The 11,850-nt window shown below is 36.2% G+C and overlaps 1 pseudogene; it reads left to right on the plus strand.

Moving 5' to 3' along the window:
• Nucleotides 1–10,128: 10,128 nt before the first annotated feature.
• Nucleotides 10,129–11,075, plus strand: LOC114031386 (annotated as a pseudogene).
• Nucleotides 11,076–11,850: the final 775 nt, after the last annotated feature.

The raw sequence follows: 11,850 nt of genomic DNA on the forward strand, positions 1-11,850 counted from the left end.
GCATTCTATTTTATGACCAAGGTAGTGTTTGATTCTTATTTATTATTATAAGTAAGTAAACTTCTGCTTGATATCTCAGTCAACTTCTCAATTCTCTCTTTTTGAGTAAAAACATCTCTCCCAATACACAATAAGGGAATGATTTTTATTTGTTTCTATTTAATTGTCAACCTCCAGTGAATTATAATTTTGTGCATCTATGTATTGAAAGCAGCTAAGGGAGAACTTAATAAATATTACTTTTATTAAATTCTATATTTTATTTACCCCCAAATTGAGCACCTCATTTTTGGTTGAAGTTTTCTTGAGTGAAAGAATCAATCCATTTACATGCATTTAAAAGTTCTCTGGCCATGCCCTGTGCTAGGCATTGGGCAGACAAAGATGAATTTAAAAAAAAATAGGTCTTATCATCAAGTTATTTGAATTTTACTAAGGTATATAACATGTTCACAGGAGTTTTCCTACTAACCATAATTGCCACCCAACTCACAAGTTTCTGTAATTGTTGAGAAGTTTATCCTTACTACAACTTCCCTTTGATCTCCCTAACTTTCATCCATTGCTTCTGGTCACCTCTGTAACCAAAAAAAAAATAAATAAATAAGTTTATTCCCTCTTCTTTGTGGCAATCATTCCAATACAGAAAGAAAGCTCCCATCTCTTCTGCTACCTTCAGATCCAATTCTTCCATTCTTCTTCTGGAATGGAAAGAACAATAGCTTACAGATGGTGTTCCAAAAATTTCAGCGCACTTTTAAGTTTCTAAAGCTTAAAATGAACTAAAACTTTCAGGATGTTCTCTATTGTGATGGTACCTGTGTTCAAATACCAAATCTGTTACCTATGTCCTGTGGGTTCTGGGTAATAAGTTCATCTTCTCTGGCTCTTACTTATTGTCAAATGTTCAGATTTTATAAGATAAATTTTAAGGCCCATTGAGTTTCAAAATCTATGATGCCATGAACCTATTCTTTATGGTAACAAAATAGCATCTTAAACCACGCCTCACAAGCCATGTATTCATCTTTATTCAATATTGAGGTTGCTTCCCTATGTTCTCCCTGTAAGTTTATCAATGTCCATCCTGAACTCTATTATTAAAAATTGAATTCCTTAGTTAATATATAATATTCATATCAGAATTGTTGTTGTTGTTGTTCAGTCTTTTTTTTAGTCGTGTCTGACCCTTTATGACCCCATTTGGGATTTTCTTGGTGAAAATACTGCAGTGGTTTGCCCTTTCCTTCCTCAGCTCATTCTACAGATGAGGAAACTAAGGCAAGCAGGGCTGTCCTGCCCAGGGTCACACAGCTTGTAAATATATGAGTCCAATTTTGAACTCAGGAAGATGAGTCTTCCTGACTCTAGATGTGGCACTCTGTACACTGCACGACCTAGGTGTTCCAGCTTAGATGATCTGAGAGGTCACCTAATTCTAATGCCTTTGATTTGAAGGTGGGATCCACTAGAAACTCCAGGTATTTTTCAGTGTAATGCCTTGTGGTTTGTGAGAACAGACTCCAAAATCTGAAATTGGTTTAGAAACAAATTTATTTCATCTTTTGGTAGAGGAAAATCAGTAGGTAAGTGTGGCTCCCTGATATCTGAGCTCTGATCTATATTGTATTGACACAAGCTTGGCTTTCCATGAACCACACTTAAGTAATACATAATACAAGGGAATCCAAAATACAAACTTAGGTTGATCGATCAAAAGCCCTGGGTATGATAACCACAAACAAGAGTGCTTTCAATGGCTCCACGTCTAAGGAGGACCCAAAATACCTTGTAGCCAACATCAGCATTTGTAGAGTTACTGTGTCAAGAGACATTCCTGGTTTGAATAACCTTGAATCACATGAGGTTAAATTAACCATTATGATATTTATTTTTCCTGAACAATGTAATGAATGAATTTCCCCACACTCTAAAAGCCTGAGCTTTTTCTAGTGTTCATTTAAGTTTCTTTTTCTTTTCTTTTTTTTTGAAGCAATTCAAATACATTTTTACACTGGTCCAAATTGAATTTTTTTGTGTTGTTAGTCTTGTTTTAATGTATCACAGTTTAAGAATGGCTAGGAGAAAGTTATTGACTTGTATGGGGAAAGAGGACTAGAGGCCAGGCAACCCTGGAGATTTTACTGGTTGACTGGGTAAAAAAGTTGTTTTTGTTGTTTCTCCTTCTTTCACGAAGAGGATCATGACATCAGGGAGATGACACCATGACATGCAAGTGAATTGGATTCAAGTAAGGAAGGGTATGCAAAGTCACCAGCCTCACTTGGTTCTCCATAGCCATCTGGATTCAGTGGCAAGATGTAAATCTTGATGACTGGAGATGGCCCTGGAGGCAGTGGGAGACCTTGGCCTTTTTAAGCTAAGATATTAGGGAAGAAAGTACCTGGTTGACAGATAGCTTCTTCTAGACTTTTCTCTTCATTCTTCCAATCTCCTCCCAAAGAAGAAGATATGTTGCTCCCTTTTCATCATCATCACAGTCTCTCCTGGAGTTGTCCTCAATGAGAACTGAATTGAGGAAGAATTTTAATGAGGTTCACTGGGGAAGGAACTCCACATACTGACTTCAATAGGAGCATATGAAGGTACTATGTAATTTCCCATTGATTTGTTGTGAAATGTGTTAAAAATAAATTACTGACAATTGTCTCTTCCTAAACCCTGTGCTTTTGTTCAGGATGGGTGCTGCACCCAAATCTTGCAACACATGATTTCCCTTGATGTGATTGGAAAACAGAATCTGAACATTCATAAGAGTTTCATTACTATAATATGTGATAACATGGACTTTATAAGAGCCTTCATGATTTTCCAGCTTTATTTTCATCTCTGTTTAAAAAAAAATAGCTGATAAATCTGTTCCTCACTGGCTACACGTCTCAGTTGTTCTCTGGCCCTATGAGTGAAAACAGCTGCAGAGAATACCCTCTTCCAATGGTATGCTTACAGGGATAAAGGGGTTTTAGGGGAAGTTCTGTTTTGTTTTGCTTTGTGTTAATTCTCTAATGTTTCTTCTTAAACAGATTGTTTCAGTATAGTGGAAAAATGTGCTTTTATTTCACACATGTTATGATTGCTATAAGAATTTCAACAAGAATAAATGTTTGGATAATTGATGACACTCTGATAGAGTTCATGAACATTATCTTATTGAAACTCCACTGGAACCCTCTGAGATTGGTACAATATATATTTTAACACTGTTTTATAGATGAGGAAACTGAAGCTTGAAGAATTCATGTACTTTTATGAGCTTATCTAGCCCATTAATGTTGGATACAAGATTGAAACCAAATTTTCCTGATTACAAGCCCACCACGCTGTATTTAATCTCTTACCTTAGAATGCTTCTCAACTCAGGAAAATCAAATTACTTAGTATAATCATCCTCATTCTCATCAATAAATACACATTTCACTAACAATTATTCCTTTGTTCATACCACAGAAAGAATATACATGTACAGAAATATCAGGCCCTGCATCATACCATTTTAAGTTATTTGTGAAAGTCATAGAGAAAATGTAAGGGAAGTGAATATGTTGCTTCTGAACAGTGTTGGAATCTAAAATCATACAAAAAGAAACCAAAGGTATACATTTATTTGGATGTCTACATTAATGCAACAAAATTTCAATAATCGTTGATTGAGTACCTACTATGTTCCACCCACTCTGCTAAATAGTGGGGATGCAGAAAAGGCCAGAGAGAATTTCTGCACTAAAGGACCTTACAATTTCCTTATGAAGGCAACAGGCAAGCTTATGTATTCAAGGCAATCTACATAGAGAATAAATAGGAAATTGTTATAGAGAAACACTGGAATTAAGGGGATTGAAGAAGGCTTCCTGTGCAAGTTAAGAATTTGGTTAGGACTTAAAGGAAACCAGGCAGATCAGTAGGAAACGAATTAGAGAGAGAGTGTTCCAGGTTTGGAGGAATAGTCAGAGAGACTACCAGAATTAAAACATGAAGGTGTTTTGTTTTGTTTGTTTTTTTGATCAGCCATCACTCCAGTGCCACTGGAGCACAGATGGAGGATATTTTTTAAATGGACTAGAAAATTAGCAAGGAAATAGTTCGTGAATGGTTTCAGAATTACTAGATCCAAAATGTTCTGACAAAAGAGAAAACCAGAACAGAAGTAAATATTGGGCCCCAAAATCAATTTGAATGAATGAAAACATAATTTTAAAATACTCACTCTATATAAATCCCTGGGACACAAACACAAGTAGAAATCAACCAATATACTCAAGGAACTCAAATATTAATAAGTTGAGACAATATATGAAGAATGTGTCAGGTATAAGTCAAGTGAATAGAGCCTGTTGTCCTTCAAATACAGCAGGATAGGAAAATGCATGTTCTTCAATGTCATTTCCATATCTCTTTCTCATGCTGAAGCATGTTATTAAAAAGGTTAGTAGTATATCCAATTCACCTCTGAGTCCAGAGTTGTGACTTAAAACATAAAGAAGTTAATTCCAGGTTACATCTCCATGGAGATTCCTTCTTGGGGTGATGGCAGCAATAGATTGTTTAGAAACTTCATTGGGTCTTAGGGATTTCTGCCATTGCAAGTGCTCTTCTGTTTTCTTAAACATTGTTGGAAAGTGGTTATAAAGTATGCTCATAGTGATAAGAAATGTTGGCCTATTATCCACAATGATGGACCTGCTCAATTATAGCCTTAGGTATTGGGCTTGAAGTAGGAGCTTGTTGTCTGTGTATTAGATCAGAAAATTGGACTTCATACACATGTGTGCATATGTATATGTCCACATATGTATATACACATATATACATGGGTACACATCTAGACGTATGCATATTATGGGGAGATAAATGTATATATGTACACGTATGCATGTGTATATATGGAGAACTATAAATAGACATATAGACATACACACACAAGCACACACACACACACACACACACATACACATACACGCACACTCAAATCATCTTCTCAACCAGCAGTCAGCCTAGATGTTCCAGTGTGGTACTGAGCTAAATATATTTTCTGACCTTCTAGCTCAGCCATGCCAGTTAAGTTGTGACCTGAGACATGATATCTCTGACTTTGTCACATGGTACTAAGAGAAAATCTCTACCATGCCCACTGCATATATGTTGGAGGCATTCCCACTATATTTATGATTTGGGAATCTTATACAATACATTTTTTCTACCTATCAAAAAGTGGTAGTTATGGTCAACTACTGAGAGGTAAATCCAGACTGAAGTGACTCCATCATATCAAGTACCAGGGGAATGTGAGGTACATATGGATTGAGGATAGAGTTCTGACTTAATTGTCACATAACATCTAAATAATGAAAAAGGTGTCCTCTAACCTGTTACTAGTTTCTTTTAATAGTAATCATCCCTATGGGCTCCATGACTCCCTAGAAATATATTAATGCCAGACCCTCTTTGTAGTGGATACCCAGGCTCTTCATGGTGAAAACAGTATTCTCCTCAAAATCCCACAGATAGGTAATGACTCTGAGAGCTCTGGAGTATGAAGTGAAAGCAGGAAGTAAATACATGAACAAATGAGAGATTAAAATTCATAGTTCATATAGGAGGACAGGTTCTATGTTGATGAGGAGCCCAAGTTTTTATTTAAAATGTTGGAACTAAATCTTAGGAAAGGAGTAATTATCCTGGCTGACGGAAATGCAGTAGATAAGATACTGTGCAGTGTGCCCTTCTTTCAGTGGGTTTGCTCAAGATCATTATGATGATGTGTCACTGTGTGATAACTGGAAAAATACGAATGGTGCAGTAAGGAAATCTGATCATGTGATCCTCAGCAAAAGAAGGCCAGAGACGCAGAAACTTGAGAGGGCAAAATCTGTCATCCGATGAAGTACATCCCAGAAATGGAAATGAGTCATTTTTGTCTAGAATCAAACCATACCGAGATGGTATCATATGCATACCTCACACATAGATCTATGACAATATCCAATGTTAGGCAGAAAGTTATCAAGGATAGAATTAGAGCTAAGTATATGAAGAGAATTGATGATGTAAAATCAAAATTCAAAAGGAAATGAATACTTGAAAATTATCCACCTTCACAATACCTTTAAAATAGTAAAATGGACAAAAGTTTCTACATAGCAATCATTCAAATCTCAACTAATTATAAAACCAGTAGAGCTTTAGGTAGCAAGAAAGATTTCTATTCAAAGGAACACTTTATTTGCTAAAATGGACATCAGTAGTGTCCTGAAATCAAGTTGATTTTACAGGAGAATGGCATATTGGAGGAACTAAGGCTTTTTGGATCAGCCACAATTTAAATCTAGGACTCACTCCATTGTTTGAATAGATTGACTCCTCCACTGATTGTATCCGTATATGAGGTTGGGGGAAGAAGTGGAATACAGGCAAGGATGCAAGTATGAAGAAGAGAAAGCAGCACATGACTGATCACTAAATGTTCTAGAAGAAAAAGCATCACAATACTTATTAAAGAATACAAAAGTAGATCGTTAGAAAATTGGTCAAAGGAAAGAATCATGAAGAACTGAGTTTGAAAGCTCAGTGTTCAATAAAGGTAATAATACACACTATTTTGTGAAGAATATTTTTGACAAAACTTCCAGGAGCATTGCAAAGTTGTTTGGCAGAAATTAGAAGCAGCTACGCCATACAGGGGCAGCTAGGTGACACAGTAGATAGAGCACCAACCCTAGAATCAGGGAGATCTGAATTCAAATCAAGCCTCAGATATTTACTCTGTTACTGTGGTCAAGTCATTTAACCTTTGCCTCAGTTTCCTTAGGCCTAAAAAGGAGATAATTATAACTTTTTCCTCCCCACATCGTTGTGAGGATCAAAAGAGATAATATTGTACACCACTCAGAAGAGTGGCAGGCACACAGTTAACTGTATTTAAATGTTATTTGTTATTGCAATAATAATTTTATTATTATTATTATTATTTTATTCCATATCCTATAATAAATACAAAATGGATTAATGACCTAAACATTTAAAGGAACATCATGAAACAAGAACAGAAGATCAGGATTTTGCCCATAAGAAGATTTGACAACAGAGTGATTAATAGGCATTTTGAAAGGAAGGACTCTGTGGTCCATACTGTCATAGGCACTGTGCATAAAAAAGCAATAATGAACAAATGAATAATGAAATTTACATCTGTCTAAACTTGTACTTTAGTCTAGACAGTCATAATGCTAAGGCCAGCTTTTTATCTGTGATGCAGCAATCATTGCACGTTGTCTTTCATTCCCACTCATGGGTGCTAAATAGCTGTTATAGAATGGATCATCTGGACTCATCCAGTAAATACATGTGGATGATGATGATATTACTAGATGTTATATATTAATTCAAAAAGTTTGCATTAGGCATTAATAAATCTCTTTCATGTGCATAATTAAAATACTTTGCTGACTCACCAAACAAAAAAAAATAGAGAATCCCCAAATGGAGTGGATTGTCATTAAAGTTATAGGCTCAGTTTTTTGACATTTTTTTGCTCCATGTTCAAAACTATACAATAGCCTTTGTAGAAGGGTTATTTTTGTAAAAATGTATCTTTTGCAAATGCTTGCAGGCATTAAGAAAAAATTATTCGTTAAATGCCTTCTCTATATCAGTCCCTGCTGTAACCACATTACACATGATATTTGATTTGAGCTTCATAATATTCCTACTAGGAAGTATTATTATTATCTCCATTTTAAAATTTAAGAAGTTGGGGTAAAGAGACATTAAATGACTTTCCCAGACTGATACTGAAATGGGTCTGAAGCACATGTCAACACAGGTTTCTTAACTCCAAACCCAGTGAGAGATTTCGTCTTCTACTTAGATGGCTGATAACATTTTCATTTGATTCTCACAAAAATCCTAGCAGATAGGTACTATTATTAGTCCTACTTTAAAAGAAAGAAAAAGGGACAGAAACAGGTTGATACTTACAATGGGTCACACAGATGCTCTATGAGGACAGATCTGAAAACAGTTCTTGTTAACTGTATGCTTGATCTACCCAATGTACTACTTAACTCCTTCTGAAAGATTTCTATAAGATTTTAAGGGCAGCTAGGAGGTGCAACGGATAGACCGTCAGGCCTGGATCAGGAAGACTGATCTTCCTTGGGGCATATCTGGTCTCAGACACTTATTAGCTGTGTGACCCTGGGTGAGCCACTTCACCCTGTTTGGCTCAGTTTCTCCTCTATAAAACTAACTGGGAAAGGAAATGGCAAACCATTTCAGTTTTTTTTTTTTTTTTGCAAAGAAAACCCCAAATGGGGTCACAAAGAGAATAACATGACAGAAACTACTGAACAAATTATTCTAAAGGCAACCTAGCCTGTTCACAAATTTGTGCTTATTTCTGGGTCCAGCACTGGGCCTAATGTACATATTTCCCAATATGCTTCCAAAAAGGCAGGCTCTTCATCTTGCACTTTCAACTTTATGTTCTCTTCTAGCCACTAGATTTTCTTTCTTTTCAGGCCTTTCATGTGTGAATGAATAAAATAAATTATTCTGATTGGCTACAGATCTCTCCCAGAAATCTCTGCAATGTCCTTAAACTTGATACGACCTGCACAATACCTACCACAATCAGGAGCTTGGCAACAGTTGGTATTTAATAGATATTTAAAGGAATTAGGTAATTCTTTTTTTTATTTTTATACATTAGAGACAACAGATCTCACTAATTTCTTTGAGATGATCATTATGAAATTCATTAAAGTTCTCCAGTACTTCAGGGACATGGCCTCATTGGAAATGAGAAACACATAAATTCTCCTTCAAGCAGCTGGCAGTAATAAAAATATGAAGAAGTCACAGAAGATTCTAAATTCCAGGTGAGCAGGTAACATCTTGGTTGCTTTGTGATCTAAGTAGAGCAAGTGTCAACAAATCTGATGGGGTCCAAGCAGTTCAGTTTCAAAATTCAATCAGTATGCCCACTGGGAGGGTGAATGGAGAAATTTGGGGCCATGTTTAAGTTCATTAAATTGAGACCCTATCAAATGATTCTAGGAAGGTAACCGGATAACAAGCATAGTTCTGAAAAATGACCCGATTATTTTTCTGCAACCAGAGAAATCAAATAGCTTTTATCAGAGAACAGTAATCAATAGCAGTATATGAGAGCCCAATTGTCCTTGATATCTATGCTGTGCAATTGGATACCATCTGAAGAACAATTTTAATTAAAAAAAATGAAAAGTCTAACTGTCTGAATGTTCAGACAGCAGGCATTAAAACATCAAAATTCTAGTCCTGGATCACATAATAATCCAGGAAGCAAAATATTCTATCTTGAGTAAGGTGGCATAGAGGTGATGCTATAGAGAATTTGGTTATCCATGTTGTGTTCCTTGAGGTCATATCTTAAATGTTTACTGGAGATGGAGAAAGAAAGAGATATTGCACATTTAATATCAATGACTTGGGCCGCTGTCATGAAGGAAATTCCATTTCTGAAAACTGGATATCAATTTTTTGGCAATATATACTTGTAGAGAGTAGCCTAGACCAGGCCTTCTTCAACTTTTTCCACTCACGACCCCTGAAGCACTTCTTAAAATGTGGGTCATTACACCAGATGAGGTCTAGACCCTAGAAAACTATGATGTTACAAGACTAGCACAGGGTCACACATATATGTGTTAAATATGCTTCTTAAACCATAGACTTCAAGGGCAACTTAATCCCTGTTACACCACAGTGTCTTCATTAGGGATTCTCATATACTATACCCTCATATAATATCCCATAATGCTCTTTTTATATGCTGTTTAGTTAAAATATTTTAAAAAGTGATTGACAATATTGTTCTGTCACATATTTTGGTTTTGAAGAATGTCTAAATTAACTCCTAATTCTGAATCATAAAAGTGTGATCACTTTCTTCTTGGTGACAGGATGTTAAGATATTGTGTGATATGATAATAAAATGTATTATGATTTGATGGGAAAGTTCTTATTTCATCTTATCTCAGAACTTGCTACTCACTAACTTCTTAATTGACCAAGCAAGCAGTGATCAAAGGAGGTTTCTTCTCTTTCTTCTCAGATTATCTTCCTTGGATGGAAGAAATGATCAAGGTGAATGAAACCCCAGGGAGCCAGGTGACTGAATTCATTCCCACTGGCATCACAAACCGTCCTGAGCTGCAGGGCCCCTTCCTTGTAGTGTTTCTCCCCAACTACGTGGCCACAGCTGTGGGGAATCTAAGTCTGATCGTCCTAACCAGCATTGATTCCCACCCTCAAACCCCCATGTACTTTTTTCTCAGGCATCTTGCATTTGTTGATCTCGGTTATTCCACAGCTGTTGGTCCAAAAATGCTGGTCAGTTTCATAGTTGAGAAAAACACCATTTCCTTCAATGGTTGTGCAATACAGCTATTTTTCTTTGGGATATTTATTGTCAATGAACTTTTTATTCTGTCAGCCATGGCCTATGACCGCTATGTGGCTATCTGTAAGCCCCTTCTCTACATGGTCATCATGTCAGACATGGTATGTTGGATGTTGGTGTTTATTCCATACCTCTGTAGGACCATGGTATCCTTGTTGGTCACATTAAAACTTTTAAATCATCTTTTTGTAAATCAAATATATTAAGACATTTCTTCTGTGACAGTCTCCCTCTGTTGTCCATTGTATGCTCAGACACAAGAGAAATTGAATTAATCATTATGACCTTTGCTGCATTTAGTTTGGTTTCTTCCCTCATGATCCTTCTTGTTTCTTACATGTTCATACTTGTGGCCATTCTCAGGATAAACTCTTCAGGGGGCAGACACAAAGCCTTCTCCACCTGTGGCTCTCACCTCATAGGGGTAGTTATATTCTATGGGACACTTGTCTTCATGTACCTGCAGCCGCATTCTAGCCACTCCTTTGAGACAGACAAGACGGCCTCTGTGTTTTACACCCTGATCATCCCCATGCTCAACCCATTGATCTCCAGCTTGAGGAACAAAGAGATTAATGCTGCATTGAAAAGAGTCTTTCAAAAATTGATATAAGCATTCCATTTTATGACCAAGGAAATGTTTGATTCTAATGCATTATTAGAAGCAAGTAAAATTCTGCTTTATATTTTAGTCAACTACTCAATTCTTTCTTTTTGTGTAAAAACATCACTTCCAATACACAATACGGGAATGATTTTTATTTGTTTCTATTTAATTGTCAACCTCCAGTGAATCATAATTTTGTGCATCTATGGACTGAAAGGAGCTAAGGGAGGAATTAATAAATACTACCTTTATTAAATTCTGTATTTTATTTACCCCCAAATTGAGCATCCCATTTATGGTTGAAGTTTTCTTGAGTGAAAGAATCAATCCATTCACATGCATTTAGACAGTTCTCTGGCCATGCCCTGTGCTAGGCATTGGGCAGACAAAGATGAATTAAAAAAAAAAAAAGAGTTCTTCTCATCAAGATCAAGTTATTTGCATTTTACTAAGGGAAAAAGCATGTCCACAAGAGTATTATAACCTACCACAATTGCCATCCTACTCACAAATTTCTCTAATTGTTGAGAAGTTTATCCTTACCATAACTTCTGTTTGCCTTCCCTAATTTTCATCCATTGCTTCTGGTCACCTCTGCAACCAAAAAAAAAAAAAATAAGGCTATTCCCTCTTCTTTGTGGCAATCACTCCAATGCAGAAAGAAAGCTCCCATCTCTTCTGCTACCTTCTGATCCAATTCTTCCATTCTTCTTCTGGAATGGAAAGAACAATGGCTTATAGATGATGTCCCAAAAGTTTCAGTGCACTTTTAAATTTCTAA

Source organism: Vombatus ursinus, unplaced genomic scaffold (genome assembly GCF_900497805.2).
Source record: "Vombatus ursinus unplaced genomic scaffold, bare-nosed wombat genome assembly UNPS02015166.1, whole genome shotgun sequence".
NCBI classification, from domain to species: Eukaryota; Metazoa; Chordata; class Mammalia; order Diprotodontia; family Vombatidae; genus Vombatus; species Vombatus ursinus.